Source organism: Procambarus clarkii, unplaced genomic scaffold (assembly GCF_040958095.1).
Source record: "Procambarus clarkii isolate CNS0578487 unplaced genomic scaffold, FALCON_Pclarkii_2.0 HiC_scaffold_97, whole genome shotgun sequence".
In the NCBI taxonomy this organism is placed as follows: domain Eukaryota; kingdom Metazoa; phylum Arthropoda; class Malacostraca; order Decapoda; family Cambaridae; genus Procambarus; species Procambarus clarkii.
In genome coordinates this window covers 1896814-1920797 of record NW_027189130.1, presented here as the reverse complement: position 1 = coordinate 1920797, position 23984 = coordinate 1896814, and positions in this window count along the sequence as shown.

Here is a 23984-nt window from a genome sequence, read left to right as displayed (position 1 = left end):
GGCCAATCCTGGAGTATGCAGCCCCAGCATGGAGTCCATATCTAGTCAAGGATAAGACTAAACTGGAAAAGGTTCAAAGGTTTGCCACCAGACTAGTACCCGAGCTGAGGGGTATGAGCTACGAGGAGAGACTACGGGAATTAAACCTCACTTCGCTGGAAGACAGAAGAGTTAGGGGGGGACATGATCACCACATTCAAGATTCTGAAGGGGATTGATAGGGTAGATAAAGACAGTCTATTTAACACAAGGGGAACACGCACAAGGGGACACAGGTGGAAACTGAGTGCCCAAATGAGCCACAGAGATATTAGAAAGAACTTTTTTAGTGTCAGAGTGGTTGACAAATGGAATGCATTAGGAGGTGATGTGGTGGAGGCTGACTCCATACACAGTTTCAAGTGTAGATATGATAGAGCCCAATAGGCTCAGGAATCTGTACACCTGTTGATTGACGGTTGAGAGGCGGGACCAAAGAGCCAGAGCTCAACCCCCGCAAACACAACTAGGTGAGTACAACTAGGTGAGTACACACACACACACACAAACACACACGCACACGCACACACACACACACACACACAAACACACACGCACACGCACACACACACACACACACACAGAGGAAGCAGCCCGTAACAGCTGTCTAACTCCCAGGTACCTATTTACTGCTAAGTGAACAGGCGCATCAGATCGAAAGAAGCAAGAGTCCTTATGCAATGCATCAACAAAACAAACCAACAAATATATCAACATGACCAGCAACATCCATATAACGAAGTTAATCACAAAAATAAAAAATAAATCAATATTTTCAAGAGGAAACTAGATTTATTTCTCCAAGGAGTGCCGGACCAACCGGGCTGTGGTGGGTATGTGGGCCTGCGGGCCGCTCCAAGCAACAGCCTGGTGGACCAAACTCTCACAAGTCGAGCCTGGCCTCGGGCCGGGCTTGGGGAGTAGAAGAACTCCCAGAACCCCATCAACCAGGTATCAACCAGGTATTATAATACAATAGTAGTTTATTAGTGTTGGAAATTTCCAACAACAGGGAAGGGGGAGGAGCCGTTTGTCAACAACACATAATAAACTGCCCTCGTTAACACTAGCACTGAGGAAGACACCATCAGATCACACAAGTGTAATAACCATGCAGTGTAAACCGCTCAGTCTACAAGTGTAAACAAGGCAAGTTTACCCATACGCAAAGTCAATAAGTAGAATTTAAGTCAAGCCAAAAGTATTTATACCCGTAAATATACCCGGGATCTAAGGTGGTGACAGAATCATATATAACTCAGGTTCGAATCCCCCTCAGCCGGCCCAGGTGGGTGGGGGGGGGGGGTCGTACCTTCAGACCTTCTCACCTACGGAATAGTGATGATGATAATTCCAGAAATATTCACGAGGTTCGATGGGTGAAAGTTGAAGCGATTTGGGAAGCTTAAGTAGGATGGGGGTGATGGGGTAGGGGGGTGGTGTAGGTTGGGGAGGGAGGGTGATTAGCCAGTCGTGTTCTGTCGTGGTAGGGTTTGATGGGGGAGGGGGTTCGTGGAGTTTGCGTCATCGCGGTCACAAGGTAATTGCATTTTGCGTCAGAGTTTTTTTTTGAGAAGTAAAAGGCTTGCGTCGTGGGCTGTCATTGGCGGTTCCTTCCTGCTTGATGAATTGAGGCTTCCGTGTGGTATTACTGTGTGGCTTCTTCTTGCGTCATAGTTGCTTCAGAATTGCTTCCTTTGCCGGAGTTCATTTTAAGGGTTGCTTCTCATGGCAATGGAGAGTGGCATAGATTTGCTTCAGAAAGTGGACAAGCATGGCGAGAAGCTAGCACATGTTGCGTCAAAGTGGAAACTGCGTCAGAAAACTGCGTCGTGACCCCCCATGTGTGATCACAGACGAACGCCATTCTTGACCTTGACCGGTGACCTTTGGCTTGACCTGTTGAGGGCTCCCTCTAACATTACTCCAGAGAAGTTAGAGGAGCAGAGAGCGTTTATTGGTCCCTTATATCATCGGGGTCTCTGTCTCCTGGTCGCTGTGCGCTCAAGCGGAACCATTCACTTTCACGGAGTGAGAGTAGTTGGGGTTCGCACGCACGCACGCGCACGCACACACACACACACACACACACACACACACACACACACACACACACACACACACACCCACGCACACACACACACACACACACACACACACACACACAAGTCAAGAGATGAGGTCAAGAAGCACCTATTGGAGCTGGATGTGAGAAAAGCTGTTGGGCCGGATGGAATCTCACCAAGGGTATTGAAAGAGTGTGCAGGAGCACTTTGCTTGCCATTCTCCATAGTGTATAGTAGGTCACTGGAAATGGGAGACCTACCAGAAATATGGAAGACTGCTAATGTGGTCCCAATATACAAAAAGGGTGACAGACAAGAGGCACTGAACTACAGGCCAGTGTCCTTAACTTGTATACCATGCAAAGTGATGGAGAAGATTGTGAGAAAAAACCTAGTAACACATCTGGAGAGAAGAGACTTCGTGACAAACCATCAACATGGGTTCAGGGAGGGTAAATCTTGCCTTACAGGCTTGAGAGAATTCTATGATCAGGTGACAAAGATTAAGCAAGAAAGAGAAGGATGGGCGGACTGCATTTTTTTGGACTGTCGGAAAGCCTTTGACACAGTACCCCATAAAAGGTTGATGCATAAGCTGGAGAAACAGGCAGGAGTAACTGGTAGGGTGCTCCAGTGGATAAGGGAGTACCTAAGCAATAGGAAGCAGAGAGTTACAGTGAGGGGTGAGACCTCAGAATGGCGGGAAGTCACCAGTGGAGTCCCACAGGGATCTGTGCTTGGACTTATCCTGTTTCTGATATACGTAAATGATCTCCCAGAGGGTATAGATTCATTCATCTCAATGTTTGCGGACGACGCCAAAATTATGAGAAGGATTATGACAGAGGAGGACAGCTTGAGGCTTCAAGAAGACCTGGACAAGCTGCAGGAATGGTCGAACAAATGGATGTTAGAGTTTAACCCAAGCAAATGTAATGTAATGAAGATAGGAGTAGGAAGCAGGAGACCAGATACAAGGTATCACTTGGGAGATGAAATACTTCAAGAGTCAGAGAGAGAGAAAGACCTGGGGGTTGATATCACGCCAGACCTGTCCCCTGAAGCTCATATCAAGAGGATAACATCAGCAGCATATGCCAGGTTGGCTAACATAAGAACGGCCTTTAGAAACTTGTGAAAGGAATCTTTCAGAACATTATATACCACATATGTCAGACCAATCCTGGAGTATGCGGCTCCAGCATGGAGTCCATATCTAGTCAAGGATGAGACTAAACTGGAAAAGGTTCAAAGGTTTGCCACCAGACTAGTACCCGAGCTGAGAGGTATGAGCTACGAGGAGAGACTACAGGAATTAAACCTCACTTCGCTGGAAGACAGAAGAGTTAGGGGGGGACATAATCACCACATTCAAGATTAAGAAGAGAATTGATAGGGTAGATAAAGACAGTCTATTTAACACAAGGGGAACACGTACAAGGGGACACAGGTGGAAACTGAGTGCCCAAATGAGCCACAGAGATATTAGAAAGAACTTTTTTAGTGTCAGAGTGGTGGACAAATGGAATGCATTAGGAAGCAATGTGGTGGAAGCTGACTCCATACACAGTTTCAAGTGTAGATATGATAGAGCCCGATAGGCTCAGGAATCTGTACACCTGTTGATTGACGGTTGAGAGGCAGGACCAAAGAGCCAGAGCTCAACCCCCACAAACACAACTAGGTGAGTACAACTAGGTGAGTACACACACACACACACACACACACACACACACACACACACACACACACACACACACACGCACACACACGCACACACACACACACACACACAGCCTCGTAGGGGCCTCGTAGCCTGGTGGATAGCGCGCAGGACTCGTAATTCTGTGGCGCGGGTTCGATTCCCGCACGAGGCAGAAACAAATGGGCAAAGTTTCTTTCACCCTAAGTGCCCCTGTTACCTAGCAGTAAATAGGTACCTGGGAGTTAGTCAGCTGTAACGGGCTGCTTCCTGGGGTGTGTGTGTGTGTGGTGTGGAAAAAAAAAAAAAAAAAAAAAGTAGTTAGTAAACAGTTGATTGACAGTTGAGAGGCGGGCCGAAAGAGCAAAGCTCAACCCCCGCAAAAACACAACTAGTAAACACACACACGCACACACAAACACACACACACACACACACACACACTCACACGCACACACACACACACACACACACATGTGACCAAGTGACAAGACTAAGGAAGACAGAGGGGGCATATACTGAAAGTGACAAGGAAATCTGCGAGGCACTGAATGCCAGTTTCCATGGAGTGTTCACTACCGAGCCTGAGCAGCTCCCATTGTTGGAAGGGGTTACCCTAGATGAAAGACTATCAGATATAGAGGTGACAGCAGAGGAGGTAATGAAACAGTTGACAACTCTAGATGCAACTAAAGCAGTTGGACCAGACAAAGTATCACCGTGGATACTAAAAGAAGCAGCACAGGCCCTCAGCGTGCCTCTGGCAATGATCTTTAATGAGTCACTTATGTCAGGAGAATTGCCCAGTTGCTGGAAGAAGGCAAATGTCGTGCCGATCTTCAAGAAAGGTGATAGGGAGGAGGCACTTAACTATAGACCTGTATCACTGACAAGCATCCCCTGTAAAATACTGGAAAGAATAATTAGGCTACGACTGGTTGCACACCTGGAGAACATTAGGTTTGTGAACAAACATCAACATGGGTTCTGGACAGGGAAATCGTGCCTAACAAACCTTCTGGAATTCAATGATAAAATAACGAGGATAAGACAGAACAGAGATGGTTGGGCAGACTGCATATTTCTGGACTGCCAAAAAGCCTTTGATACAGTACCGCACATGAGACTGCTGTTCAAGCTCGAGAGGCAGGCGGGGGTGGGGGGAAAGGTCCTAGCATGCATAAGGAACTACCTAACAGGAAGGAGCCAAAGAGTTATGGTAAGGGGCGAGAAGTCGGACTGGCGAACAGTAACAAGTGGAGTACCACAAGGATCGGTGCTGGGACCAATTCTATTTCTTGTATATGTTAACGACATGTTTACAGGCGTAGAGTCCTACATGTCGATGTTTGCGGATGATGCAAAGTTGATGAGAAGAGTTGTGACAGATGAGGATTGCAGGATCCTCCAAGAGGACCTGAACAGATTGCAGAGATGGTCAGAGAAATGGCTACTAGAATTCAACACGAGCAAATGTAAAGTTATGGAAATGGGACTAGGAGATAGGAGACCAAAGGGACAGTACACAATGAAGGGGAACAGCCTACCTGTAACGTTGCGTGAAAGAGACCTGGGGGTGGACGTAACACCTAATCTATCTCCTGAGGCACATATTAATAGGATAACGACAGCAGCGTACTCTACTCTGGCAAAAGTTAGAACATCATTCAGAAACCTAAGTAAGGAGGCATTTAGGGCGCTTTACACTGCCTACGTAAGGCCAGTCTTAGAGTATGCCGCCTCATCATGGAGTCCCCATCTGAAGAAGCATATAATGAAACTGGAAAAGGTTCAGAGGTTTGCAACGAGACTCGTCCCAGAGCTACGAGGGATGGGGTATGAGGAGCGCCTGAGGGAACTGTGCCTTACGACACTAGAAAGAAGGGAGAGGGGGGACATGATAGGAACGTATAAGATACTCAGAGGGATTGACAGAGTGGACATAGACGAAATGTTCACACGGAATAGTAACAGAACGAGAGGACATGGATGGAAGCTTGAAACTCAGATGAGTCACAGAGATGTTAGGAAGTTTTCTTTTAGCGTAAGAGTAGTGGGAAAATGGAATGCACTTCAGGAACAGGTTGTGGAAGCAAATACTATTCATAATTTTAAAACCAGGTATGATAGGGAAATGGGACAGGAGTCATTGCTGTAAACAACCGATGCTCGAAAGGCGGGATCCAAGAGTCAATGCTCGATCCTGCAGACACAACTAGGTGAGTACACACACACACACACACACACACACACACACACACACACACACACACTCACACACACACACACGCACACACACACATACACACACACACACACACACACACACACACATACACACACACACACACACACACATACACACACACACACACACACACACACACACACACACACACACCACACACACACACACACACCACACACACACACACACATACACACACACACACACACACTCACACACACACACACACACACACACACACACACACACACACACACACACACACACACGAGGGGTGCCAGCTAATTAAAACACAGACCAACAAGGAGACAACAACGATAACATGCTTCTTATTACTGCGATATCAGAAGGGGGGAGAAAATGCAGTTTTTTTCCTTCGGTATTCTTAGAAATCTTTTAACCTGAAGGATAAAGATATAGAAAATATATATATATGTTAGTGATGGATTTATTATATACAGAAACCATATTAAAGTCATTTAATAAATTCCTCTAATATTATGTTATCTATATCTATATCTACAGGAGAAAGTTTCTTTGTTCAGGGATGGAGCCTAGAGTTAGCCTCAGAAAATGTTGCAAGATGACTGGTAGGTATAAGGGGACGGTAATAGGCAAGTCGGTAGACACGAAATGACCGGTGCCGAATCCGTAGAGTTTGTTTTTTTTAAACAAATTCCATCCTCGTAAATATTAATTCAGCACACTGTTTTGTGGTAATTAGGTGTTAGAAGCCCTTAGAATCTGGTACCCGGTGGTGTCCTCTTGGTGAAGATGGTGACAGTGATGAGGGAAGGGTGTAGTGAAGATGGTGACAGTGATGAGGGAAGGGTGTAGTGAAGATGGTGACAGTGATGAGGGAAGGGTGTAGTGAAGATGGTGACAGTGATGAGGGAAGGGTGTAGTGAAGATGGTGACAGTGATGAGGGAAGGGTGTAGTGAAGATGGTGACAGTGATGAGAGGAAGGGTGTAGTGAAGGTGGTGACAGTGATGAGGGAAGGGTGTAGTGAAGATGGTGACAGTGATGAGGGAAGGGTGTAGTGAAGATGGTGACAGTGATGAGAGGAAGGGTGTAGTGAAGGTGGTGACAGTGATGAGGGAAGGGTGTAGTGAAGATGGTGACAGTGATGAGGGAAGGGTGTAGTGAAGATGGTGACAGTGAGGAAGGACGAGTATAGTGAAGATGGTGACAGTGAGGAAGGACGAGTAGAGTGAAGATGGTGACAGTGAGGAAGGACGAGTATAGTGAAGATGGTGACAGTGAGGTAAACGATGATGACTGTCCCCCAAGAATGTCCAGGACACGACCTGACTAACTCTGTATCTCCGAAAACTGTTAACAACCCCTCTCGTGCCCTTGTTGACCACAACGGCTGTAGCACCCAATGATACAGTAGCACCCAATGATACAGTAGCACCCAATGATACAGTAGGACCCAACAATACAGTAGGACCCAACGATACAGTAGGACCCAACAATACAGTAGGACCCAATGATACAGTAGCACCCAATGATACAGTAGCACCCAATGATACAGTAGCACCCAATGATACAGTAGCACCCAATGATACAGTAGCACCCAATGATACAGTAGCACCCAATGATACAGTAGCACCCAACGATACAGTAGAACCCAACGATACAGTAGGACCCAACGATACAGTAGGACCCAACGATACAGTAGGACCCAACGATACAGTAGGACCCAACGATACAGTAGGACCAACGATACAGTAGGACCCAACGATACAGTAGGACCCAACGATACAGTAGGACCCAACGATACAGTAAGACCCAACGATACAGTAGGACCCAACGATACAGTAGGACCAACGATACAGTAGGACCCAACGATACAGTAGGACCCAACGATACAGTAGGACCCAACGATACAGTAGGACCAACGATACAGTAGGACCCAACGATACAGTAGGACCCAACGATACAGTAGGACCCAACGATACAGTAGGACCCAACGATACAGTAGGACCCAACGATACAGTAGGACCAACGATACAGTAGGACCCAACGATACAGTAGGACCAACGATACAGTAGGACCAACGATACAGTAGCACCCAATGATACAGTAGCACCCAATGATACAGTAGGACCCAACGATACAGTAGGACCCAACGATACAGTAGGACCCAACGATACAGTAGGACCAACGATACAGTAGGACCCAACGATACAAAAGGACCAACGATACAGTAGGACCAACGATACAGTAGCACCCAATGATACAGTAGCACCCAATGATACAGTAGCACCCAATGATACAGAAGCACCCAATGATACAGTAGGACCCAACGATACAGTAGGACCAACGATACAGTAGGACCAACGATACAGTAGGACCCAATGATACAGTAGCACCCAATGATACAGTTGCACCCAATGATACAGTAGCACCCAATGATTCAGTAGCACCCACTGATACAGTAGCACCCAATGATACAGTAGCACCCAATGATACAGTAGCACCCAATGATACAGTAGGACCCAACGATACAGTAGGACCCAACGATACAGTAGGACCCAACGATACAGTAGGACCCAACGATACAGTAGGACCAACGATACAGTAGGACCCAACGATACAGTAGGACCAACGATACAGTAGGACCAACGATACAGTAGCACCCAATGATACAGTAGCACCCAATGATACAGTAGCACCCAATGATACAGTAGCACCCAATGATACAGTAGCACCCAATGATACAGTAGGACCCAACGATACAGTAGGACCAACGATACAGTAGGACCAACGATACAGTAGGACCCAATGATACAGTAGCACCCAATGATACAGTAGCACCCAATGATACAGTAGCACCCAATGATTCAGTAGCACCCACTGATACAGTAGCACCCAATGATACAGTAGCACCCAATGATACAGTAGCACCCAATGATACAGTAGCACCCAATGATACAGTAGCACCCAATGATACAGTAGGACCCAACGATACAGTAGGACCCAACGATGTTTAGGAGGAGTCCGGCCTCAAACGGCATAGATCAGGTTGATGCGTGCCACACTGTCGGCCCCTGCAGACACTATGGGACCCCCAGAGTGCGTGTCACACTGTCGGCCCCTGCAGACACTGGGACCCCCAGAGTGCGTGCCACACTGTCGGCCCCTGCAGACACTATGGGACCCCCAGAGTGCGTGCCACACTGTCGGCCCCTGCAGACACTGGGACCCCCAGAGTGCGTGCCACACTGTCGGCCCCTGCAGACACTGGGACCCCCAGAGTGCGTGCCACACTGTCGGCCCCTGCAGACACTATGGGACCCCCAGAGTGCGTGCCACACTGTCGGCCCCTGCAGACACTGGGACCCCCAGAGTGCGTGGCACACTGTCGGCCCCTGCAGACACTATGGGACCCCCAGAGTGCGTGCCACACTGTCGGCCCCTGCAGACACTGGGACCCCCAGAGTGCGTGCCACACTGTCGGCCCTTGCAGACACTGGGACCCCCAGAGTGCGTGTCACACTGTCGGCCCCTGCAGACACTGGGACCCCCAGAGTGCGTGCCACACTGTCGGCCCCTGCAGACACTGGGACCCCCAGAGTGCGTGGCACACTGTCGGCCCCTGCAGACACTGGGACCCCCAGAGTGCGTGCCACACTGTCGGCCCCTGCAGACACTGGGACCCCCAGAGTGCGTGCCACACTGTCGGCCCCTGCAGACACTATGGGACCCCCAGAGTGCGTGCCACACTGTCGGCCCCTGCAGACACTGGGACCCCCAGAGTGCGTGCCACACTGTCGGCCCCTGCAGACACTGGGACCCCCAGAGTGCGTGGCACACTGTCGGCCCCTTCAGACACTGGGACCCCCAGAGTGCGTGCCACACTGTCGGTCCCTGCAGACACTGGGACCCCCAGAGTGCGTGCCACACTGTCGGCCCCTGCAGACACTAAAGGACCCCCAGAGTGCGTGCCACACTGTCGGCCCCTGCAGACACTGGGACCCCCAGAGTGCGTGCCACACTGTCGGCCCCTGCAGACACTGGGACCCCCAGAGTGCGTGCCACACTGTCGGCCCCTGCAGACACTATGGGACCCCCAGAGTACGTGCCACACTGTCGGCCCCTGCAGACACTGGGACCCCCAGAGTGCGTGCCACACTGTCGGCCCCTGCAGACACTGGGACCCCCAGAGTGCGTGCCACACTGTCGGCCCCTGCAGACACTATGGGACCCCCAGAGTGCGTGCCACACTGTCGGCCCCTGCAGACACTGGGACCCCCAGAGTGCGTGCCACACTGTCGGCCCCTGCAGACACTGGGACCCCCAGAGTGCGTGCCACACTGTCGGCCCCTGCAGACACTGGGACCCCCAGAGTGCGTGCCACACTGTCGGCCCCTGCAGACACTGGGACCCCCAGAGTGCGTGCCACACTGTCGGCCCCTGCAGACACTATGGGACCCCCAGAGTGCGTGCCACACTGTCGGCCCCTGCAGACACTATGGGACCCCCAGAGTGCGTGCCACACTGTCGGCCCCTGCAGACACTGGGACCCCCAGAGTGCGTGCCATACCGTCGGCCCCTGCAGACACTGGGACCCCCAGAGTGCGTGCCACACTGTCGGCCCCTGCAGACACTGGGACCCCCAGAGTGCGTGCCACACTGTCGGCCCCTGCAGACACTGGGACCCCCAGAGTGCGTGCCACACTGTCGGCCCCTGCAGACACTGGGACCCCCAGAGTGCGTGCCACACTGTCGGCCCCTGCAGACACTATGGGACCCCCAGAGTACGTGCCACACTGTCGGCCCCTGCAGACACTGGGACCCCCAGAGTGCGTGCCACACTGTCGGCCCCTGCAGACACTGGGACCCCCAGAGTGCGTGCCACACTGTCGGCCCCTGCAGACACTGGGACCCCCAGAGTGCGTGCCACACTGTCGGCCCCTGCAGACACTATGGGACCCCCAGAGTGCGTGCCACACTGTCGGCCCCTGCAGACACTGGGACCCTCAGAGTGCGTGCCACACTGTCGGCCCCTGCAGACACTGGGACCCCCAGAGTGCGTGCCACACTGTCGGCCCCTGCAGACACTGGGACCCCCAGAGTGCGTGCCACACTGTCGGCCCCTGCAGACACTGGGACCCCCAGAGTGCGTGCCACACTGTCGGCCCCTGCAGACACTGGGACCCCCAGAGTGCGTGCCACACTGTCGGCCCCTGCAGACACTATGGGACCCCCAGAGTGCGTGCCACACTGTCGGCCCCTGCAGACACTGGGACCCCCAGAGTGCGTGCCACACTGTCGGCCCCTGCAGACACTGGGACCCCCAGAGTGCGTGCCACACTGTCGGCACCTGCAGACACTGGGACCCCCAGAGTGCGTGCCACACTGTCGGCCCCTGCAGACACTGGGACCCCCAGAGTGCGTGCCACACTGTCGGCCCCTGCAGACACTGGGACCCCCAGAGTGCGTGCCACACTGTCGGCCCCTGCAGACACTATGGGACCCCCAGAGTGCGTGCCACACTGTCGGCCACTGCAGACACTGGGACCCCCAGAGTGCGTGCCACACTGTCGGCCCCTGCAGACACTGGGACCCCCAGAGTGCGTGCCATACCGTCGGCCCCTGCAGACACTGGGACCCCCAGAGTGCGTGCCACACTGTCGGCCCCTGCAGACACTGGGACCCCCAGAGTGCGTGCCACACTGTCGGCCCCTGCAGACACTATGGGACCCCCAGAGTGCGTGCCACACTGTCGGCCCCTGCAGACACTGGGACCCCCAGAGTGCGTGCCACACTGTCGGCCCCTGCAGACACTGGGACCCCCAGAGTGCGTGCCACACCGTCGGCCCCTGCAGACACTGGGACCCCCAGAGTGCGTGCCACACCGTCGGCCCCTGCAGACACTGGGACCCCCAGAGTGCGTGCCACACTGTCGGCCCCTGCAGACACTGGGACCCCCAGAGTACGTGCCACACTGTCGGCCCCTGCAGACACTGGGACCCCCAGAGTGCGTGCCACACTGTCGGCCCCTGCAGACACTGGGACCCCCAGAGTGCGTGCCACACTGTCGGCCCCTGCAGACACTGGGACCCCCAGAGTACGTGCCACACTGTCGGCCCCTGCAGACACTGGGACCCCCAGAGTACGTGCCACTCTGCAACACCTCCGTCAGTGTACATAATTGCCGCCCATTTTATGTTACACAGATATTTAAATTTATCCATTGTGCCACATTATGTGTCTCTGGGAACACGTTGACAGCTGTTTACTCAGGTCATAACAAAGTCACTTGTTTGACACTAATTCATATACATGACAGAGCAAACACATTAAACAGGTGGTCGGTCAACAGGGACTTACCTTGATGTCTGTGTTGGACCTGCCTTCACCTACTACAGTGACATCCGGCTCAGTTCTCCACGAAAACTGACCGGCCAGCTTACTTCTGGCTAGCTAGGCAGCTTGACAACACTTACAAGACGTAGCTCAGCCGGCAAGTGCGCCCCCACACACCCACGACACAGGACTAGAAGCCGGTCGGCCGCCCGGACAGAACACTGGACTTGTGATCCTGTGGTCCTGGGTTCGATCCCAGGCGCCGGCGAGAAACAATGGGCAGAGTTTCTTTCACCCTATGCCCCTGTTACCTAGCAGTAAATAGGTACCTGGGTGTTAGTCAGCTGTCACGGGCTGCTTCCTGGGGGTGGAGGCCTGGTCAAGGACCGTGCCGCGGGGACACTAAAAAGCCCCGAAATCATCTCAAGATAACCTCCAGATAACCTCCAGATAACCTCCAGATACCCCCAGGAATTGTTCCCCCGAGGCCAGTTTTTACCCCATTACAACTATGAGTCAAGAGACTCGACGCTTGGCGACCACTTTCCCCACATAGACCCAGCCTCCACTTACACCAGGGACCAGACATTGTGTCCCTGCTGACCTTGTCAAACGGAAGGTCCCAGCTTCCACTTACACCAGGGACCAGACATTGTGTCCCTGCTGACCTTGTCACCCGGAAGGTCCCAGCTTCCACTTACACCAGGGACCAGACATTGTGTCCCTGCTGACCTTGTCACCCGGAAGGTCCCAGCTTCCACTTACACCAGGGACCAGAGACATTGTGTCCCTGCTGACCTTGTCACCCGGAAGGTCCCAGCTTCCACTTACACCAGGGACCAGACATTGTGTCTCTGCTGACCTTGTCACCCGGAAGGTCCTCCTCGACGACACAGCACCTGCCTAATTCTACCCAATATACTTTTAAAATTTAATACTTCGTCTATGAAGTGACTTTGTTATCCAACTTTTCTTAAGTTGGGATTAATTACTACACGTCATAATATGGCAACAATGGAAACAGAAAGGAATTGTTACGTACCTTAAAACTTGGTGGATTCCTGTCACACGATGAGCTAAAAAGGTTTTACCTGAAATGGCAAGAAAACATATAAATTCTTTTGGATTTGTTTATATACATTACAATCCTCGTATACCGCATGACTAGTCATATTTTAATCCATATATGTAAGGTGCGCAGGTAAATGTCACGCTTGAGCATCGAGGTGTTACTAACCTTGTCTTGAAGGAGGAGACGCTGGTGTATCTTGTTTTGGAGGAGGAGACGCTGGTGTACCTTGTCTTGGAGGAGGAGACGCTGGTGTATCTTGTCTTGGAGGAGAGCGCTGGTGTATCTTGTCTTGGAGGAGGAGAGCGCTGGTGTATCTTGTCTTGGAGGAGGAGAGCGCTGGTGTATCTTGTCTTGGAGGAGGAGACGCTGGTGTATCTTGTCTTGAAGGAGGAGAGCGCTGGTGTATCTTGTCTTGGAGGAGGAGAGCGCTGGTGTATCTTGTCTTGGAGGAGAGCGCTGGTGTATCTTGTCTTGAAGGAGGAGAGCGCTGGTGTATCTTGTCTTGGAGGAGGAGAGCGCTGGTGTATCTTGTCTTGGAGGAGGAGAGCGCTGGTGTATCTTGTCTTGGAGGAGGAGACGCTGGTGTATCTTGTCTTGAAGGAGGAGAGCGCTGGTGTATCTTGTCTTGGAGGAGGAGAGCGCTGGTGTATCTTGTCTTGGAGGAGGAGACGCTGGTGTACCTTGTCTTGGAGGAGGAGACGCTGGTGTATCTTGTCTTGGAGGAGGAGAGCGCTGGTGTATCTTGTCTTGGAGGAGAGCGCTGGTGTATCTTGTCTTGAAGGAGGAGAGCGCTGGTGTATCTTGTCTTGGAGGAGGAGAGCGCTGGTGTATCTTGTCTTGGAGGAGGAGACGCTGGTGTACCTTGTCTTGGAGGAGGAGACGCTGGTGTATCTTGTCTTGGAGGAGGAGAGCGCTGGTGTATCTTGTCTTGGAGGAGGAGAGCGCTGGTGTATCTTGTCTTGGAGGAGGAGACGCTGGTGTATCTTGTCTTGAAGGAGGAGAGCGCTGGTGTATCTTGTCTTGGAGGAGGAGAGCGCTGGTGTATCTTGTCTTGGAGGAGGAGAGCGCTGGTGTATCTTGTCTTGAAGGAGGAGAGCGCTGGTGTATCTTGTCTTGGAGGAGGAGATCGCTGGTGTATCTTGTCTTGGAGGAGGAGACGCTGGTGTATCTTGTCTTGGAGGAGGAGACGCTGGTGTATCTTGTCTTGGAGGAGGAGAGCGCTGGTGTATCTTGTCTTGGAGGAGAGCGCTGGTGTATCTTGTCTTGGAGGAGGAGACGCTGGTGTACCTTGTCTTGGAGGAGGAGACGCTGGTGTATCTTGTCTTGGAGGAGGAGAGCGCTGGTGTATCTTGTCTTGGAGGAGGAGACGCTGGTGTATCTTGTCTTGAAGGAGGAGACGCTGGTGTATCTTGTCTTGGAGGAGGAGACGCTGGTGTATCTTGTCTTGGAGGAGGAGACGCTGGTGTACCTTGTCTTGGAGGAGGAGACGCTGGTGTATCTTGTCTTGGAGGAGGAGAGCGCTGGTGTATCTTGTCTTGGAGGAGGAGAGCGCTGGTGTATCTTGTCTTGGAGGAGGAGACGCTGGTGTACCTTGTCTTGGAGGAGGAGACGCTGGCGTATCTTGTCTTGAAGGAGGAGACGCTGGTGTATCTTGTCTTGGAGGAGGAGACGCTGGTATATCTGGTCTTGGAGGAGGAGAGCGCTGGTGTACCTTGTCTTGGAAAAGGAGAGCGCTGGTGTACCTCGTCCAGGGAGGTGAGGCGGGGCCCAGTGGTTGGCGCCACACTGCTGACGTCACGCTCGCAAACACATTTAGCGAGACGACGTAATATTTCGCCACAAGACGAGAAACACTGCACGAAGAATTAAGAGGCACCAACGCGTACGTGGTCTTCCATCAGCAGTTTTGTCCTGGTCTAATATTTCCCGTACAACACTAAACTATCCCGAGTCAACACTTGGCCACGGACAGCAGTAGCGGCGTCTTCTGCCCTGGTGTCTCGCACACAACTCAACCATAACTTCACTACACTTTTAGGACGTTGTCAGACACGAATTGAATAATTCAGGTACCTGCACCCTTTAAAACATTATATCTGAACTGTACACACTCAGACATTAACTATACAACATCCAGTCTCAGTAAATCACTTTGACGAAAACACTTGTATCTATCAGATGCGGTGAAACTGTTCAGATAAACTTCCCGTATATCCGTCACACGCACCACATCACAGCACTTACCATACATAACGACTCACTGCACTGACCGCCCGGCCCCAGGCAGTGCTGGCTCAAGGTGGCGGCTGCCCACCTCAAAGACTCATATATTATTTTTACCGTATCTGAGTACTCAAAAATCGACGTTTTCGCAAATATAAATTTATATTGTTATATATTAACACTTGGTATATGGTTAAGTCTGGGTTAGGTTCCGTTATGGTGTTTAAATGGTGTTGGAAATTATTGGGTGAAGTATTTACAGGTGAGATTTGGATAGAAAACGGCAAAAAAGTATTATTGTTTTCTGTTCGGACGTTCGTTGGCTCGAAATGTCGAACGTCATCTGTTGTGAGTCGTGTGTAAAGTGATTTACGTTCGTAAATAGGCGGGCTTGACAGTTAGAATAATTAGTATTAGCCTTTGTTGACAAGGACGAGCTGCGACTTGCCCCCACAGACGTATGGAGGCTCAGGGCTTCATTTCAAGCTTCGAATGCTCACGCTCACGACCCCACTCAGAGCAGCCCATCCTCGCATACAAAGATCCAACCTCGTTAATCCAGCAGCCAAACCCGCTGTTTATGAATGAGAAGCGGTTTACACACGACTCACAACTGATGATATCCGAACACTTCCGGAACAAGTGCTTCGCTCACGTCCTCTGTTGGAACCACAATTCTATAAATGCTTCACCCACGAACTACAAATACAAATAATCGTCAACAGAACCTAAACACCTAACCTAACCTACGCTTAACTATACATAGAATCTGTATGTATAAAAATATTAATTTATACATGAGAACAAACTAATGTTTAATACACAGTGTGTTAACATTGATGAATGCGTCTGCGGAGGACGGCCGCTGCTTTAACCAGCCTAGTGTGAGGACGGGCCTAGTGTGAGGACGGGCCTAGTGTGAGGACGGGTGATCCTGTGGTCCTGGGATCGAATCCAGGACCACAGGATCACAAGTCCAGCGTGCTGTCCGCTCGGCCGACCGGCTCCCTTGTACAGGTCTGTACAGGTCTGGCCCACGGGATAAGGAGAGTGTATAAGGTAGCTGGTATCCCCAAAGAAACAAACCTTGGTCATTTATTAGACAGTATGAAGGACAGAGACGCTAAATTAAAATTCAGCGAAAGGGTCGAGGCTGTAACTGGAGTGGAGGTTGACTTAGACGAGTCTACCGAGGAGCTGCTCAACTGGTGCGAGCAGGAAACACTTCAACCTGTGAGTGGGGAAGCCTCTTAATGTTGACAAAAGATGAACGCGTGGTTGGTCCTTGAGAGTTAAGAGCCTCTGGGGAGAATATGAACATTTAAATTAGGAAAGAGACTGTTGATATATAGTCCTTTGATGATAATGGCTCAGAGGACAGTGTGGAGTGATGGATAAGGTAAGGACACAGATCCTGGAGTGATGGATAAGGTGTAGTGGGGTTTTCTATTGTTTCTTGGGTGTAGGAGATTTGATGTTTTGCGAGTGCATTGTGTTGTAGTTTTTGTGATGGAAATTGTTCATTTCTGCCCCGAAACGCTTTGTGTGTTAGTGGCTTTACAAGACTGAAAAATACCCATATTATGTAATCTCACAACGTCCTTGTACTTTCTTGTAACTCAATTATTATTATTTTTATTATTATTATGATAAAGAATATTATTATTTCCAGTGTTATGATATTTATTGTGAGTGTTTCCCGTACTTTATCTTCTTTAATAAGTGACTTGTGGTGCCGGGGATTTGTGAGCATTTCTAATATTTTGTGCCTTGCTGAGCTTGTTAGCGCGGGAGTGTTGTCTAACTGCCTGGTTGTCTTGTTTGTGTGTGTCTAACTGTTAGCAGCTCTGCTACTCAGGTTCGTGTACTTGATTATTGTCATGTTTTGCTCAGATCATTTTGATGTTGTTCAGTGTAACTTGGTGCTCCTGGTAGGTTCTGTGTGATGTTGTTCAGTGTAACTTGGTGCTCCTGGTAGGTTCTGTGTGATGACTGACAGAACCCAATGTGTAATAGTCAACAAAATAAAATCCAGCCCATCAACCGTGAAGAGCTCAGTCCCCCAGGGTACTGTGCTTGCTCCAGTACTTTTTCTCATCCTCATATCGGACATAGACCAGAACACAACCTATAGCACTGTATCATCCTTTGCAGATGACACTAGGATTTTCATGAGAGTTGGCAACATAGAGGACACGGCAAACCTCCAATCAGATGTTGATCAGGTCTTTCTATGGGCTACAGAAAATAATATGGTATTCAACGAGGATAAGTTTCAGCTCATGCGCTACGGAAAAATTGAAAATATAAAAACAGAAACCACGTACAAAACGCAGGCAAATCATAACATAGAACGAAAAGGCAATGTAAAGGACCTGGGTTGTACTCATGTCGGAAGACCTTACCTTTAAAGAACACAATAAAGTAGCCGTCACAACTGCAAGAAAAATGACAGGTTGGATAACAAGAACTTTTCACACTAGAGATGCTATACCGATGATGATACTTTTCAAAACGCTTGTGCTATCTAGAGTGGAGTACTGCTGCACAATGACAGCCCCTTTCAAAGCTGGAGAAATTGCTGACCTAGAGAGCGTGCAGAGATCCTTTACTGCTAGAATCCACTCAGTAAAACATCTAAATTACTGGGACCGACTAAAGAGCCTAAATCTGTACTCCTTGAGCGCAGGCGGGAGAGATACATAATAATTTACACGTGGAAAATAATTGAGGGGCTGGTCCCAAACCTGCACACAGAAATAACACCACATGAGACCAGAAGACATGGCAGGATGTGCAGAATACCCCCGTTGAAAAGCAGAGGTGCAACAGGTACTCTGATAGAGAACTCTATCAACATCAGAGGCCCGAGACTGTTCAACACGCTTCCACTACACATAAGGGGCATAACTGGCAAACCCCTCACAGTGTTCAAGAGAGAACTGGATAAGCACCTCCAAAGGATACCTGATCAACCAGGCTGTGACTCATACGTCAGGCTGCGAGCAGCCGCGTCTAACAGCCTGGTTGATCAGTCCAGCAACCAGGAGGCCTGGTCGACGACCGGGCCGCGTGGACACTAAGCCCCGGAAGCACCTCAAGGTAGGTAGCCAAGGTAGCTTCAACTGATGTCCCCTTGTCCTACCTTCTCTTCATTTAGATAGTCTTCCGTTGTCCACTTTGACTGTTCCCCTCAGAGGTCTTGTATGTAGTGATCATATATATCTCCCTGTGTTTCTCTCCTAAGATTGTGATGGTGAGTGCCCTGAACCTGTCCTCATAGCTGAGGCCTCTCAATTCAGGTACTAATCTAGTTGCAAACATCTGAACTTTCTCAAGTTTGTTTATGCTTCGCAAGGTGTGAGTTCCATTTTGAAGCTGCATACTTGAGTAGTGGTCTCACATAGGCAGCATATATATGAACTTGAAAGCCTCCTTGTTTAGATTCTTAAATGATGATCTTATGTTTGCTAACTTCTCATATGTTGCTAATGTTGTTCTGTTCACATGTTGCTTCATCTTCCCAGCATTGATATGTGCAAGCTCACTCCATTTGGGAAGTAATTTACATCAATTAAAGGGCAGTGGTCATAGGGCTAATGAAATGTATACAGGCACCTGAAGGAGCTGGATGAAGCAAATGCATTAGGACTAGATCAGGTATCACCATGGTTAGTGAAGGCTTTCACCTAGATCAGGTATCATCATGGTTAGTGAGCTTTCATTAGCTCTGGTAGCTCTCCAATCAATTAAAGGGCTGTGGTCATAGGGCAGCACCGTATGGAACACCACATTTCACTCCTCTCCAGGCTTTCTTCTATGACCTTTTGTTTCCTGCCAGTCGGGTGTCCCCATGTACAGTCCAACTGGGGCCTTTCTTGTTACCCCGCATTTCTCTCAGCTTGTGTGTGTTGGTCTTTTGTGAAGAATTTTATCGAAAGCTTTTGGCAGTCTTGGAGGATGCATTCTTCCCACCCAGCTTTCTTCTGTCATATTTTGAAGAACCTGTCATATAATTCAGTCAAGTTTATTATTGAGCATGATTTTCCCTCAAGCCATGTTGTGCCTCTAAAATTTACTCTCCACAAAGTTCTAAAATCTTTTTTATTCTAAAATATTTTAGCAGAATTTTGCATAGAAGGCATGTTAATGACATTGCATTATAGTTTAGTTCTTCATGTTTTGTCCCCCTTTTTTGAATATTGGAACTACTTTTGCCTTTTTCCAAGTTTCTGGTAGCTCTCCAATCTCAGGTGCAATGTCGAACACAGTAGTTAATGAATAACACATGATCCTGCAGCTTCCTTCACTAACCATGGTGATACCTGATCTAGTTCTAATGCATTTGCTTCATCCAGCTCCTTCGGGTGCTGGATGCTGGATACATTTCATTAGCTCCACTAATGTAGTTTTGTTTCTGGTTGTCAGTTGTCATGTCTCCTTGGACACTAATCTGGTTCCAATTTCTGTACCTCCTGGACGTCTTGTTGAGTTCTTCACACACTTCATCATTTTCTAAGTGTGTTCCTCCATGTCCCCACAGTCTGATTACATGGTCTCATTCTGTCGTTTTCCTCTATATGGCTATGCAACAGCCTAGATTGGTTGGCTCTTTACTTTTGCTGTTATGCTATTTTCAAGCTGCTGTTCTGTTGCTTTCCTGAACCTATTGTACTAATTTCTGGCCTTCCTAAGTGCCTCCCTGTTTGCCTGGGTACCAATGTTCCCATACTACTTCCATGCTTTTATTTTTCTCTCTTTCTTACACTGTCTGTTGAACCATGGGTTTGCTGTTCTCCTTTATGTCCCCTTCCCCTCCTGAGAGGTATAAATAAACTGTTCTATTACTTTGAATTTTTGTTGTCACAAGCTCAACCTCATTTGCTGATTTCCTTCCATTTCAGTCTCCCATTGAACATCCTGCAAACCCTAACCTTCCCTGTATTAGGCTCTTGCAACAGGAAAGTAACTGCTGTTCTGTTCTGCTTTGGCTTCCTAGCCCCTCCATGGACTGCAGTGCTTTAACGGGTTCATGCTGTAGCCATGTAGGTGTTTCCCTCTTGGGTGGTGCATGTTATACCAGATTCCAGGCTGGAGTCTATTAGTCCCTCCCTCGATCTTCATGAGAGTTGTAAATTTTTTCCCATAGAAAGTTGGGGGGGGTGTCTTAAGTGGCCATTGGACCTAGGCACGGAATTAAGATGTTTTGCCTGAGCTTGGTTCCTTGACCGACCTTAACTCTCTTTGTTGTGGGAAGTGGTTGGATTTGGATGGGTAACTGCTTTGATTCCATGAACTGGGCTGTGGTTTAGTTTCTTTCCAGCCTGCAGCTCTTGTTTTTTTCATCTCAATGCAGAGTGCATTGAATTCATTGAAGAGTGCAATGCAGATGGTTGAATTAATTGCCTACATTTTTGTTGGCTTTGGTGTGACTGCTGTCTTGTGCAAGTTCTTCACATTCAACTTTCTTGCCTGATTAAGATTGGGGAAGGATATGAGTGGGTCTTGCTTCTGCTTGCAACAGGGATTCTGGTGTACCAGCTGTCTGTAGCATCAGTTGGAGGGTCAGTTGTCAGGAGTTATCAATCAAGCCTGCCCTTTTCAGTTTACTTAACCCTATTGTGACAAGCCCAGTGATGTGATGAGTTGCAAACCTTTCTGTGGCTTTTATGTTGTTTTACTTTGTATTCCTTTGTCTATGGTGACTTACCTAAAGGATCAACATAGTGACATATGCTAAGAAATAAGATATTTTGTGTATTGGATGCTCCTATCTAAACTGGTTCTTTTGTCACTTAAATTCCCTTCACCTAATTTTATCTTAGTGGGATGAAAGCAAGGCGAGTTAGTTGACAGGCTCGGTATTGATTGCTGGTGCTGTGAAACAGCCAGGTGTGCTACTAGTTATTTGTGTGGAGTAGCTGAGCACTACTTGACAGTTTTATTTCATTTAGGGCTGGTTTGAGTGTTTCATGGCAAGATCATTTAGAAAAAAATTATTTTGTGGCAGGAGAGGGAAAGTGTCATGGGCCCAGGTTTGTGTATACAAAATCTCATGGAAAGGAGTATATTGCTTAAGGCAGCGACCAGCTCAATAAGGAGCATTTAATTTACACGCAATGTTTAACTTGGGATTACATTGATGCTTCATGGTACTTGTAGACATGCTGTAATGCCTTCTGCACCCCCACATCACTTGTGATTGTGCAGATATCATTTATATAATATTTTAATGACTGGGAAATTGCCATTACTTTTTCTTTGCAATTGCAGATTACATAAACCTACCAGTAAATTTATTTAGTAATCCTATAAGTGATAACTTTGATCCAATATATAATCAAAAGCTATTTTTTTAATTTGCCTTGCATTGATTACCTGCAGGTATGTTACTACAGAGCACCACTTGGTTTCCGAACTTTAGTTATCCGAAACTTCCAGTTTCCCGATTGGGGTTGGGGAGTCATGCTACCCGAACAAAGTTCGGGTAGTAAGGGGTCCGCCAAGCGTCACGCCGGCTTGTTGTAGTGGGTGGGAGATGGTCCAGTTTGCCCGCTGTGACTTCACAGATTCACGGCCTATTATTCCTATTATTTTGAATTGCCATAAGGCTGGAATGTTCATTCTGTGCTTTTGTTTTTACATATCTGCACAATCAAGAAACATATTGTACAGAGGCCACGTTATTGTGACTCATCGTCTGCAACATGTTTATGTATTTTATGTAAAGATTTGAAATACACTTAAGTCCTTTGCACTCTCCTGAGTGCATTTATCAAGCTCTTGAGTATACGGTTTATCTATGTATATCTATGGGATGAAATATCTAGAGCATCTAGATCTAACAGTATTTATGTCATGGGTGACTTTAATTTTAGCGGAATAAACTGGTTGAACAAAACAGGGAATAGTGAAGCAGAAGATTTTCTAGAATTAATTGACGATTGCTTTCTTACGCAAACACATTAAGGAACCAACACGGGAAAATAATATTTTAGATTTAGTGTTAACAAACAGGGAAACGCAAATTAATGACATCGAAATAGGGAGTGAGCTAGGGAGCAGTGATCACAAAGAAATCAGATTTAGCATAGAATGGAATAGACCAGGTAGGAGAAAATTCTGTTAAAGTGCCAGATTTTCGAAAAGCTGATTTTAATAGCCTAAGAAATTTTTTGGGTCAAATTGATTGGAAAGTCTTGGGTATGGGTGTGGGCCGGTCTTGGAGCGAGACATGAACCAGCGATAGGTGACTTAAATGGGGATTTCGATGTGGATTCAATATATAACTTATTTAAGAATATTCTAAACAAAGTCGGTCGGTCCAGTCGGTCAGGTGAAGTCACAGTGAGAGGTTGTGTTAACCGGAGCTCCTGAGTGCTGTTATATTATCATAGCAATATGGAAGTTGTAGTGAAGGACCTGGTGACTCTAGTGGGAGCCCTGAGGACAGAGTTGGACTCTCTGCGGGAGGAGGTGCGTCAGCTTAAAAAACAACGAGAAGTAACGAAGGAGGAGACCAGCAGTAAAGGGACCTCGTCTTGGAGAGTTGCGAAAGACAGGGGCCTTAAGAAGACTTTGATAAAGCCGCCTTCAAACGCCATAGCAACTTCAAATTCATTTGACGTTTTGGAGGACGAGTGCTGTGGAGAGACTGTGGATCGCGCAAAAGGGAAAGCAACGAAGAGAAAGGAAGCGCAGGCCCCTCAGAAGTAAAGGAAGTACCTAAGCAAACATTAGTTGTGGGAGATTCCCAGATAAGTATTTGGATAGAACGTTTTGTGCTAGAGATAGGGGGAACAGGTTAAGGGTTTGCTATCCCGGAGCTGGCATTGGTGATATTATAAACAACATGAATGATATTATGGCTGGTAATGGGAACAATCCCATTATTTGCATTAGCGTGGGAGGAAATGATGTTGGTCGAGTCAGGAGTGAGGAACTGATTCAGAGGTATAAAACAGCATAGAGTTAGTTAGGAGCAAGGGAGGGATCCCGATCATATGTGGCATTCTTCCAAGAAAGGGAGTGGGAAATGAATGGATATCGAGGCACTTGGTGTCAATTGCCGGCTGGAAAGATATTGCAAATCAAATGCAATATCTTTCATAGACAACTGGGAACACTTCTATGGAAGAAATGAAATGTATGCTCGTGATGGGGTGCATCTATCGAGAGCTGGGGTTGTTGCTGTTGCGAACTCGCTAGAAGAAGTGGTTAGAGGTGTTTGTTTGGGTTTAAACTGTTAGTAGATAGAGGTATGGGAATTGATTTGGAGGAAGGAGGTAATAAAAGTATGTGTTTGTGGGAGAAA